The sequence below is a fragment of the Megascapheus bottae genome, chromosome 24 (assembly GCF_031878675.1).
Source record: "Megascapheus bottae isolate mThoBot1 chromosome 24, mThoBot2.hap1, whole genome shotgun sequence".
Classification (NCBI taxonomy): Eukaryota; Metazoa; Chordata; class Mammalia; order Rodentia; family Geomyidae; genus Megascapheus; species Megascapheus bottae.
The window spans coordinates 18,174,624-18,184,898 of NC_143532.1; the positions used below are offsets into that span (position 1 = coordinate 18,174,624).

General features: G+C 34.2%; 1 long non-coding RNA gene across 1 annotated transcript in view; it reads right to left on the minus strand.

Moving 5' to 3' along the window:
* LOC150047049 (uncharacterized) overlaps window positions 1-5,278 on the minus strand; it is a 158,790-nt gene extending 153,512 nt beyond the window's left edge. The window contains exons 1-2 of the long non-coding RNA XR_016539495.1: window positions 5,207-5,278; window positions 3,807-3,974 (exon numbers count right to left, since the gene is read on the minus strand). This is a non-coding gene — a long non-coding RNA (uncharacterized LOC150047049). The remainder of the gene's footprint in view (window positions 1-3,806; window positions 3,975-5,206) is intronic.
* Window positions 5,279-10,275: the final 4,997 nt, after the last annotated feature.

A 10,275-nucleotide genomic window follows, 5' to 3' on the forward strand; every position in this document is an offset into this window, starting at 1 on the left:
GACAGCACCCAGGCCTAGTTCAAGCCCCATGACACACACAAAAATAAAAGTCCAAGAGCAAGCTCTGTAAATTCTTTATTTCCTTGGAATCACTTTCTGGTACCTAGCAAATATGTTACTTTTGGAGAAACCTTAAAGTCTTGACCCCGTTCTTAGTTCGAGTAGAAAGATTTTCAAAGATCCTGATAGGGACTACCATTCAACTTGCCAGAAAATTTCATAAATCATCCTAAAAATCAATACGTTGGTACATGCAAATGTGTCAACATTTCATATAAAAGGTTCATCAGTGGATTAATACATTCCAATACTATAGTGGAATTCTGTTTTTATAAGGTAATAACTCCTAAAGATACATTAGTTTTGATTACCATGACATTTATCAATTTCAGTAGTAAGAATCAGAGCTAAATAATTCCAAAAGTGGCTCTGAAAAAGAGATGGTAGGAGCTGTATTCCAGTATGAGAGACTAAAAACTGTAACAGTATGTTTTCAAAGATAACCGTGCCCAAAATCATTATGCAAAAAAAGAAAAATATTGAAAGTTCTTCCACTTGGTTTCCAACTGAACTGTCAACATCATTACCAATCTACTCACAAATGTATAAGCTTAAGTAATAATTAATTTGATTGGTATCTCCCTTCCACTCATAACAATGTTTTGTAGAACAACCACTTGAAAAGAAATAAATAATCCTCCCCCAAAAGACAATATTTTTGAGCAAGAACAGGGCATGCAGCTATCGCTGAATTATATAATACAGTGCATGCGTGACTGCATGTGTGTGGTGTGTGTGAGTGCATGCCTGTGTGTGTGTGTGTGTGTGTGTGTGTGTGTGTGTGTGTGTGTAAAGCAGCTCCCCCTCAGAGAAAACAAATCTTTGGAGGAAATTTGTGTGACATTTCTTAAAGTATACTATATGGAAACATTTTTTATATTTTCCCCAGGAGCAAATTATTTCAGAAATGGGTAAATTCAACAAAATGGAGTGCATATATATACACATATACATATACTAAAGAAAAATTATCAGTTCATCAGAGAAAACCTAACTGAATCAATTTCCTAAACAGAATCAGTCTCTCTCAACTTCTGCCCCTACAAAATGATTAGTTTCATCAACTCCATTTTTGAGGAGCTAATAGCTTCATAATCTGGATATAAAACATGATTTATTAAAAAAAACTTAGTGAATCACAAGCAAAATATAATGGTGTTAGAACATCCTCATTTTTCTCTCTCACACATGCATTACACATACTTGCTTATATGTATGTATGAATATGAACTTTATCATGGAGACAATCTCAGGCTCAGAGGAAAATCTGAGTCTAGATTTTTCTGTTTAACTTTCTGTCCTGCTAGTAACAAGGTTCAAAAGATTCTGATGCCTATTTTGGATGTTTTGATTATTTGAACTATATTACCTGTCCATATCACTCAAAAGTTACCACTTTTGTACATTTCTTAATGTTTTATGTATGAAACCTTTGTCCAGAGGCAATAACATGACTGCTATGAGTAGTTTATCTGTATTTAGATTAATTTTATCAGTGTAGACAGAATCATGTTATCAATGAGAATCACAGGCATGTTAACGTAAAAAATATGAGTAAACTTGAAAATACAAGTAGACTCTGATTTATTATCATTTGTAAATGACTCTGTTTCCATTTCAGAAAAAAAGTAGCAATCAAACTTTAATTTTAACCTCTATCTTTATGTGAATATTTGCTGAATCATTTGTCATCTCAAAAGTCTTGACTACGAAAAAAAAGATTTGCAATAAACCAAACTATGTTTATTTCTATTTAAGAAAAAATGGTGAAGGTCAGCCTCTAAAGAGTTAAGTATTTATAGCTAATCTCTCCTTCTGAGATCTTCTTTATAAAGATATAAGGATTCTCTAAGTTAGAGTAATCATCTCTGATTTGTTCTTCCTTTCCTTTACTGTTTCCCTTTTGAATCTTTGATGCAAGCAAAATAAAAAGGAAATGACAGGCTTTCAAGCTATTGTCTTACTACTTTCTTGCAAAAGTTCCACATTACAATTTTTTTTAATGATCTTATGTATCGCCGTGCCATGGAATTTTAAACCTGAATTTCTGCCTTTCAGAAGTAAGGTCAAACCACCCTGCCTTCATCGTTTTCCTCTATATTATTTTGCCTGCTACAGCTTCAACAGTGCTCTTCCAATATCTTTACTCTAGCTCCTTCCAGTGGTTAATCACAAATGTGCTTGCAGACAGCAAATATCTCGGAGAGTGTCGCTAGTATAACGATGAGTAGCATTGTCTCTGTCTTTTCCCTATTTTCTCTTGCTCCCAGACTTAAAACTGAAGGTGAGCTTCCAGTGGAGTCTGAATCTAGAGTTCAAGTTTATTCAGAAATCAGAGGGCACTTAATTCACTTAGATACAGCACATCTCCGACTGCTGAAAGTAGAACAGTTCCTAAAATGTGCAGATAAGAATTTCTAAACTTTGGCAAAAATCCAGCAGCACATTCCATGAAACACATGATACACACATTTTCACCAACAGAAGCTTACTCCCGCTCTCGAGAAAATACTGCTCTCTAATAATGGCAGCAGGTGTTTTTACTAATTATCTTCTAACGGCATTTTTGATGGTTTTAATTAAACCCCAAATATTCTTATTGTAAAAACAAAGGACAAATAGTTTCTAAGGCAAAATAAATAATATTTTAAGGATGTATTAAAAAAGTGAAAACTGCATCTTATCTCATTACTGAAAGCAAGTAATGCCTTAGTAAAGTCTAACTGGAAGTATAATAATTGAGAAGTTAAATTATAATGGTAAATGTGGATAAAAGTTACCGATAGAAAAAAAGTTAGTAGTTCTATAGAGAAACAATACATCTCATTTGTAACATATTAAGAAACATAGCATACATACTCACCACAGTAAAATAGATTTAAATGTATTTTGGTATATGAACAATGGCTGACATCTGACACTAATTATGATTTTTAAAAGTCAGACCTACTGCCCTGTTCCTATAATCCCAGCACTTGGGAGGCTTGAAGCAAGGAGATTGTAAATTCAAGATCTGCCTGGGTGTGTAATGAAAATGTCTGAAAAAATGATGAACAGGATCAAAATCTCAAGCAAGCCTGATTCCATTCCTAAGAGATGGCCTTGAGCTCAAGGTATGTTTGAATGAGCAAGGCTTGTTTTGCTTGGCAGAATGAATTAACCTATTTTAAGACTAGAGATGAGATGGTTTAGACTAGAAATAAGATGGAATAAGAGGCACAAGCTGGTAATTTTATTATTTTTCACATTCATCTCTTGAGCCAAAAAGCCTTACCCTAAAAGGTCTATTTGTAAGAATGTGCAATTGTATAGCCCACATGTCTTGTCTAACATATTAATAGAGAGAAACAGCTCAGAACAAAGGTTTCAGCGAATATCTCTACTTTCTCCAGAAAATGTGTTATCTATTCACTTCTGTGTGGTGTCAGAGATTGCTGAGGAGATGCTGAAGGCACATGCTATTGTCCATACTTTCTTTGTAGAAGACTCTCCAGAAAACTTGAATTAAAGATTAGGAAAATGGTATCCATACGAGATTGGACAGTGCCACCAACATGGCACCTCTGCTTTTCTTTATGATACTCCAGTAGTACTACCCACCCCAAACGCTACTGTTAACAAAGAGAGACTTACTGGACACCCAAATAGGGATTTCTAAAAGTTAATCAAAAGCACAAGCTATCTAAACTTAGAACACTTTATTTCCCATCATTAGTGGAAAAGAGGTTGTATTGGCATTTACTGACCACTATACATGATCTGATTCCTTCCACCTCCTCCCAAGCCAGTTCTTCAGGCCTTGTGTCAAAGTCCATCCAGGCTCTGGCAATGTCATGATACCATTAGTTTCAAGCTTGGAACTCACTTTCTTGCAAGTAGTGTCTGATAATGAGCCTCCATGATTCTCAATACAGCTTTAATAAAGAAAGCCACACAGAAAAAAAAAGTGATGTCAAAAAAGAGGTATCTCCCAGCACTGTTTCAAGAGGTCATTCTGTATTCCTTTATTTTTTTTTATTTACAGTTTAGGTTATTTAAGATGGTGTTATCTATCAAATTACATAAATGATACATTCATGGTACATTATGGCTCATAAATAATAAATGTTTGTTACTCATGTAAATTTTAAATGGTATATTCAACCAGGGAGAGAGTCCTATGGAAAGATTCTAGGACGAAGGCCCTGGTATCTCCACCACTGTCTGTGGCTTACTGTCACCTTATGGAAAAAAATAAAGAGAGGGAAACGAAGACAGGAGAAGGCACAGCCATTTTCTCATACTCTACTTACAAGAGTTAGTCCCACACCCTCACCTAACTGCCAGCATGCTGGGAAAGGTCATCCCTGGAGGCATCAATGTCCTATCAGCAATTCTGAGGTGTGAAAAGTATTGTGAATATGGAAGTGTCTTTCATATAGCTCATGTTGCATTGAGTTAAAACCATGAGCATGAGAAAGCCCCTTCCTAACAAATTAAATAGAACTACTCTTTGATCCCTGCTGGGTATATTCTCTAAAGAATTAAAAGTAGATATTCAAACCAAAGCTTGTGCACAAATGTTCATAATAGCAGAGTTTAAAATAGCTACAAGTTAAAGAAAAACAAATATCCATCAAAGGAAGAATGGATAAATAAAATGTGGGATATTCATGCAATGGAATACTGATAATACTAATTACAACAATAAACTTGGAAAGAATTAATGCTAATTTAAAGAGATAAACACAAAAAGATGCATATTATATAAATCCATCTATATTAAAATAGAATTTTTTAATGACTAGATTTGTGGTTTCTAGGAGCTAGCAGGATTAGAGTATGACAAATGATTGTTCCATGAGGAAAGGATTTTAATTTGAGGTTGATGGAATGATAGTCTGGAATTAGTATTGATATTTGTGTACCATTTCAATGTAGTAATGCCACCTAACTGTAAAAATTACAAACATAATATGATGCTTATTTTACCAGAATTTTTAATATATTTAATGACAAAGATTAGTACACTATAAAAGAATATTAATCATTATTGCTTGTTTAAGATTGTTTTGGAATTTCATAATTTTATTTTCCTTTAGGACCACAAATGTTACTTTTTAAACAACTTTTAATTTCAGACACTGAGCTATGTGTTTATCTTTACCATAAATCCAAATCCATGAAAGCATCTAACGGCAGATGAAAAGAAGACTCAAGTCCTAGGTTAAGGATGCACATCGGAACCTCACGGAACCTCACCAATAATGATATGGCAACAATACTGTTTTGTACGGCATCACAAAGGTGAGATACTTTTTGTCATGAGAAATCTTGGCAACTGGAATGCCACCAACATGTTGATGCTTCTGTGATTTTATTTTACACCTTGATACATGTGTAACATCACGTGTGTTATACCAAAGGCCTTGCCAGTCTCAACCTTACTGAACATCTGAACACTTCTACTCTAATATGAGGGAGTGCTGCTCAGGACATGGAAGAAAGCAGCAGCATCCTGTCTTAATGCTCCACATAGATGATGTGATATTCTAAATAAAGCGCAACAGAACAACCCGAAATAGGCACATGTTTGGATCTGAATCTTGATTTGTTTTCTCTGCTGCCCTTTCATATTTGCTTGCCCCATCATACTTTCACTGGCAAATGTGAATTTTCCTCTCAAATGGCAGATGGCAACATGTTAAGGATCCTAGTGATATATCAAGACAGTTGGATTGAAATTTAACTGAAAATGTCATAATCACAGATCTGTAAGATTCTTCAATGATTATATAACTTAATCTCTTCATTAAGAGATAACAAACAAATACAGAAATATGCATGTTTTCATCAATCACTTATAAAGGCAGTATATGTTTTGGCTTTCACCTACTTTCTCTCAGTAATTAGAAATTAGCCATTGAGCCTATGCTCCTTTAGGTCTGGCTTTCTTCACTTAATGTGATATTTTCCAAGTCTTTCCATTTCCTTATGAATGGGTGATGTCATAATAAGTACACATCTACGACTCTCCTAGCAGAGCATTACAATAGCTCAAAACCTGGGTATATAAGGTCATATACGATGAAACTAAGTGAAAAGAACTCTAGGATATGGAAACAAGAGGTTTTTCTTGTATGATTGTTGTTCTTAATTTACTATGTTATTTCTCTTCTCTTTTATTGCCCTTATGGTTAATCTATGTTGTTACTGTATCTGACTTTGTTGCCTGGTATATTGTATATATGTTTATTTGAAATAGGGAAAAGAAAGGTGGCAAAAAAAGATGATTGAGAGTGGGTAAGGGAAGGAAATGGGGACAAAACCATGAGAAGGGGTATCAAAGTGTGAGAAGTAATGCACCTACTACCTGATGAATGTAATTGTAACCCCTCTATACATTATCCCAACAATAAAATAAATTAGCCTCTTTTCATTCTCAAAACCTCTGGGTTTAAAAGAGAACTTAAATATTCATCTAGCCAATGTCTCTTTTAATCCTGTGGATCACGAGTATTATAAGGACATCTGTCATAAAAAGCAGACATGTACACACATATAACACTTACTAGTAAACCCAAGTTGAGAACTTTTGAGTACGTGTCAGATTCATTAAAACTAAATTGATAGATGTGTCCAGACCACATGCTAAGTACTAATATACACCACTCCAATGAAGTAAACTTTATTGCACTCATGAGAAAGAAACTAGACTAAATAGATGCCGTGACATGATACGATACAGTCAGGATTTGAATTAATCATTTAAGTTTTTTGCCATCCCATGTACTGAGCAGAAGATTATATACACTGACTCATAAGATGAGTAAGACTAACAGAGTATTGTGAATTATATTTAGTAGTTATCTGAGTCCAGGCAACATGCTTAATTTATTTTAGCATGTTCTTCTAATTTCTAAAGCAGAAAATAGTAAAATAGTAGCGGTATCAACCTCCTTGTAATTTATAAGGATTCAGTAAAGTAAACTGCTAGCAATGTTTGCAAGGCTATGTGGAATATAATAATCCCTTGATAAATGTTAGTTATTATTACTATGCAGTACTGCTCTATGCAGTAAAACAACTTGAATTCATGAATACTTAAGTAGACTACTGTACTATCCAGAAATCCAGAGTTCAAAAGTAGTGCAGGTTTAATAAAATAAGACATTGCCTTGTGTATTTGCAAAACATTTTGACAACTTATAATGGTGACCTGTATCAGAGATAAAAGAAAGTAGATTTTTCTAAACACAAAATATTGCATATTATCTCATATTGTTACAGTATTTCACTTTGTTATCTGATATATTGTATATATACATATTTGGTTATTTGAAATAGGATAGGGAAGGGGGAAAACAAGATGAGGGGTGGGGGTGGGGGGAGGGAAATGGGGACCAAGACATGAGAAAGGGTATCAATGTATGTGAAGTAATGCATCCTCTATCTGGTTAATATAATATAACCCTTCTATTAATTACAATAAAATATATGGACAAAAATATTGCATATGTATCTAGTTAACATAGAAAATTTCATGTTAGAGTTTATAGAAACATTCATAAATGAAATGTCTTAAAATATATACCCTATTATCATATTATTATTCCAACCAAAACATTAATAATGTCAATGGACTATCAATATTTATATTTTGACAACACAATTTCCCTCTACCTAGAATTATTCTCCAATGTAATGTACATTGGATCTATTTCTATTTATACAGACTTATTAATTTTCAAGGTACAACACTGGAAGTTCATGTCAGTGACATGAAGTATTCATTGACAGGAGTCTATTAGTCTGTAAATAATGAACTTACACAATTTTTGTCCAAAGTGTCCATTTTAATATAGGACCAACTTTCTTATCACAACCAGCTCAAAGAAGACAGAACAGAAGGGAGAGAGATAATTCTCAGCTAAATTATGTCCTCATCTTAATTTCCTTCAAATAACAGAATTGGGAATCTTACTTGCAGTAACAAGTTAGTTTGTAAGTTACTTGACCTAAAAAAAAGTATTATTGATGGACCACAATAGCTTTGAGAAAACTAGGAAATCTATTTGTAATTTTTACTTCTGGCCTGCACTTGCTATACCCTGGATTCTTTTATTCCTATCACCAGAAGAACAGCACCAAAGCTACCTCACTCATTTCCGTTTCATAGTATTATATTCTTTATTGGAAACTAATTGTTTTTTGGTCAGGGTAATGTATAGAGGGGTTACAGTTACATTCACCAGGTAGTAGGTGCATTACTTCTCACAAATTGATACCCCTTCTCATGCTTTTGTCCCAATTTTCCTCCCTCCACCCCCTCCCAACCATCTTGTTTCCCTCTTCCTTTTCCTATTTCAAATAAACAAATAAACATATATGCAATATACCAAGAAACAATGTCAATACAGTAACAACGTGAGATTAACCAAAGGGCAAAAAAAGAAAAGAGAAATAGTACATTAAGAACCATTACACAAGATCAAGATCTTCCTAGAGTAGAAACTAATTCTTAAAAATTCTACTGATATACACAGTATCTACCATAAACATGAACACAAATAGAGAGGATAGAAACTGTTTCCAGAAGACCAGGATGTTTCTGATGCAATTTCATTTTAACTGCTTTATTTCATATACAATCATAGGTGAGTATATGTCAATCAATGAATTATATCATTCTTTCCTAGAAAATGCTGTACACTTTCTTTTGATAAGCAGTTTTTCATCAACTTAGTTTCAAAAAGTACTACAAAAATTTGTAAGCAAATTTTCAAATAGAAATCCAAGTGATTAAAGACATTAAATTAAGAAATCAAGAGACCTGTACACTAAACATTACTTTATTAAGGGGACTGAATGTCTTATGGAGAATGACTTTAAAATTAGATGCTAAAGCAAGCAATTTGTAAGATCCTTAGAATTCTACAAATTTATTTCCCATCTTCTGAAATCAAAGAAAGTGAAGGTTATATCAAAAGATACATCTTTGAATTTGGTATTCCAATCAATGCTAGTTTCCTAGCACCCAAATGAAACAGACTATTACATAACACCAATTCTACAGGCTTAAAATAGGCATATTCTTGCCATTCTTCATGAGGAGAATAATATAACTACTGCCACTCCTTCCAAAATGAGTTCTGTGGGGCCGGGAGTTTTGCCTAGTGGTAGAGTGCTTGCCTAGCATGCATGAAGACCCGGGTTCGATTCCTTGGTACCACATACTTATAAAAAACCGGAAGTGGTGCTGAGACTCAAGTGGTAGAGCTCTAGCCTTGAGAAAAATCCAAGGACAGTGCTCAGGCCCTGAGCTTAAGCCCAGGACTGGCAAAAAAAAAAAAATGAGTTCTATGAGAACTGAGGAAACAAAGTGTTGGAAAGGGATAGGAGGGAGTGATTATTTCAGTCTTTGGATGTTGATCAGGTCTTTACAGAAAAGGTCAACATGTACAAACAAGTTGCTTGGAATAACAAGTTCCTAGGAAAATGGGACAGTAAGATTCATTCATGCAAAGGAGTATCAAGGTGGTATGAAAGGCATGGACCGACTTGGGAAGTGTCAACTGAGTCAAAGTTGGGCAAAATCACTGCATAAACAAAATACAAATCAGAATCTAGAATCTAGAAATGAAATCTCTCTTTTGATCATTTTCTGTTACTTGTTTAACAATTATTTATGCAGAGTTAAGATTTGAAATGGTAAAGATGCAGCTCACAATATGACAGAGAGTAAGTAGCACACAGAAATCTCCACTGTCCAAACAACCAAGCATCTATGCTTGTAAAAGAACATGACAAGTGTTTCAAAGATGCAGAGGAAGGGATACAAGCCAAATCTCAAGCCAGGGTATTATAAGTAACATCTATTATGGGTTTTATGGAGAATTTTAACTTTCAGTGGCCCAATGGAACTAGGATGGTGAGGATGAGAAACAATGTATAAATCATATAATTGTCTTAAAATTGTGAAAGTTTTAAGATCCAGGTAAAAAGATCAATCAACTGTCTAGTCAAGGTAATGAAGTGGAACACATACAAGATGAATACATGAAGTTCCGTCTACCGAAACTTAGCCCATGCACACAATTATAAACTTTTCCCAGTGCCAAACACTTCTTGATGCCAAACAGTGGTAGAGATGACCAACAATATTAGGCATGCTGTTGTTTTTTTATTTATATCTGTGCACCATGCACTCCAGAATTTCATCCACTTCATGCTCAC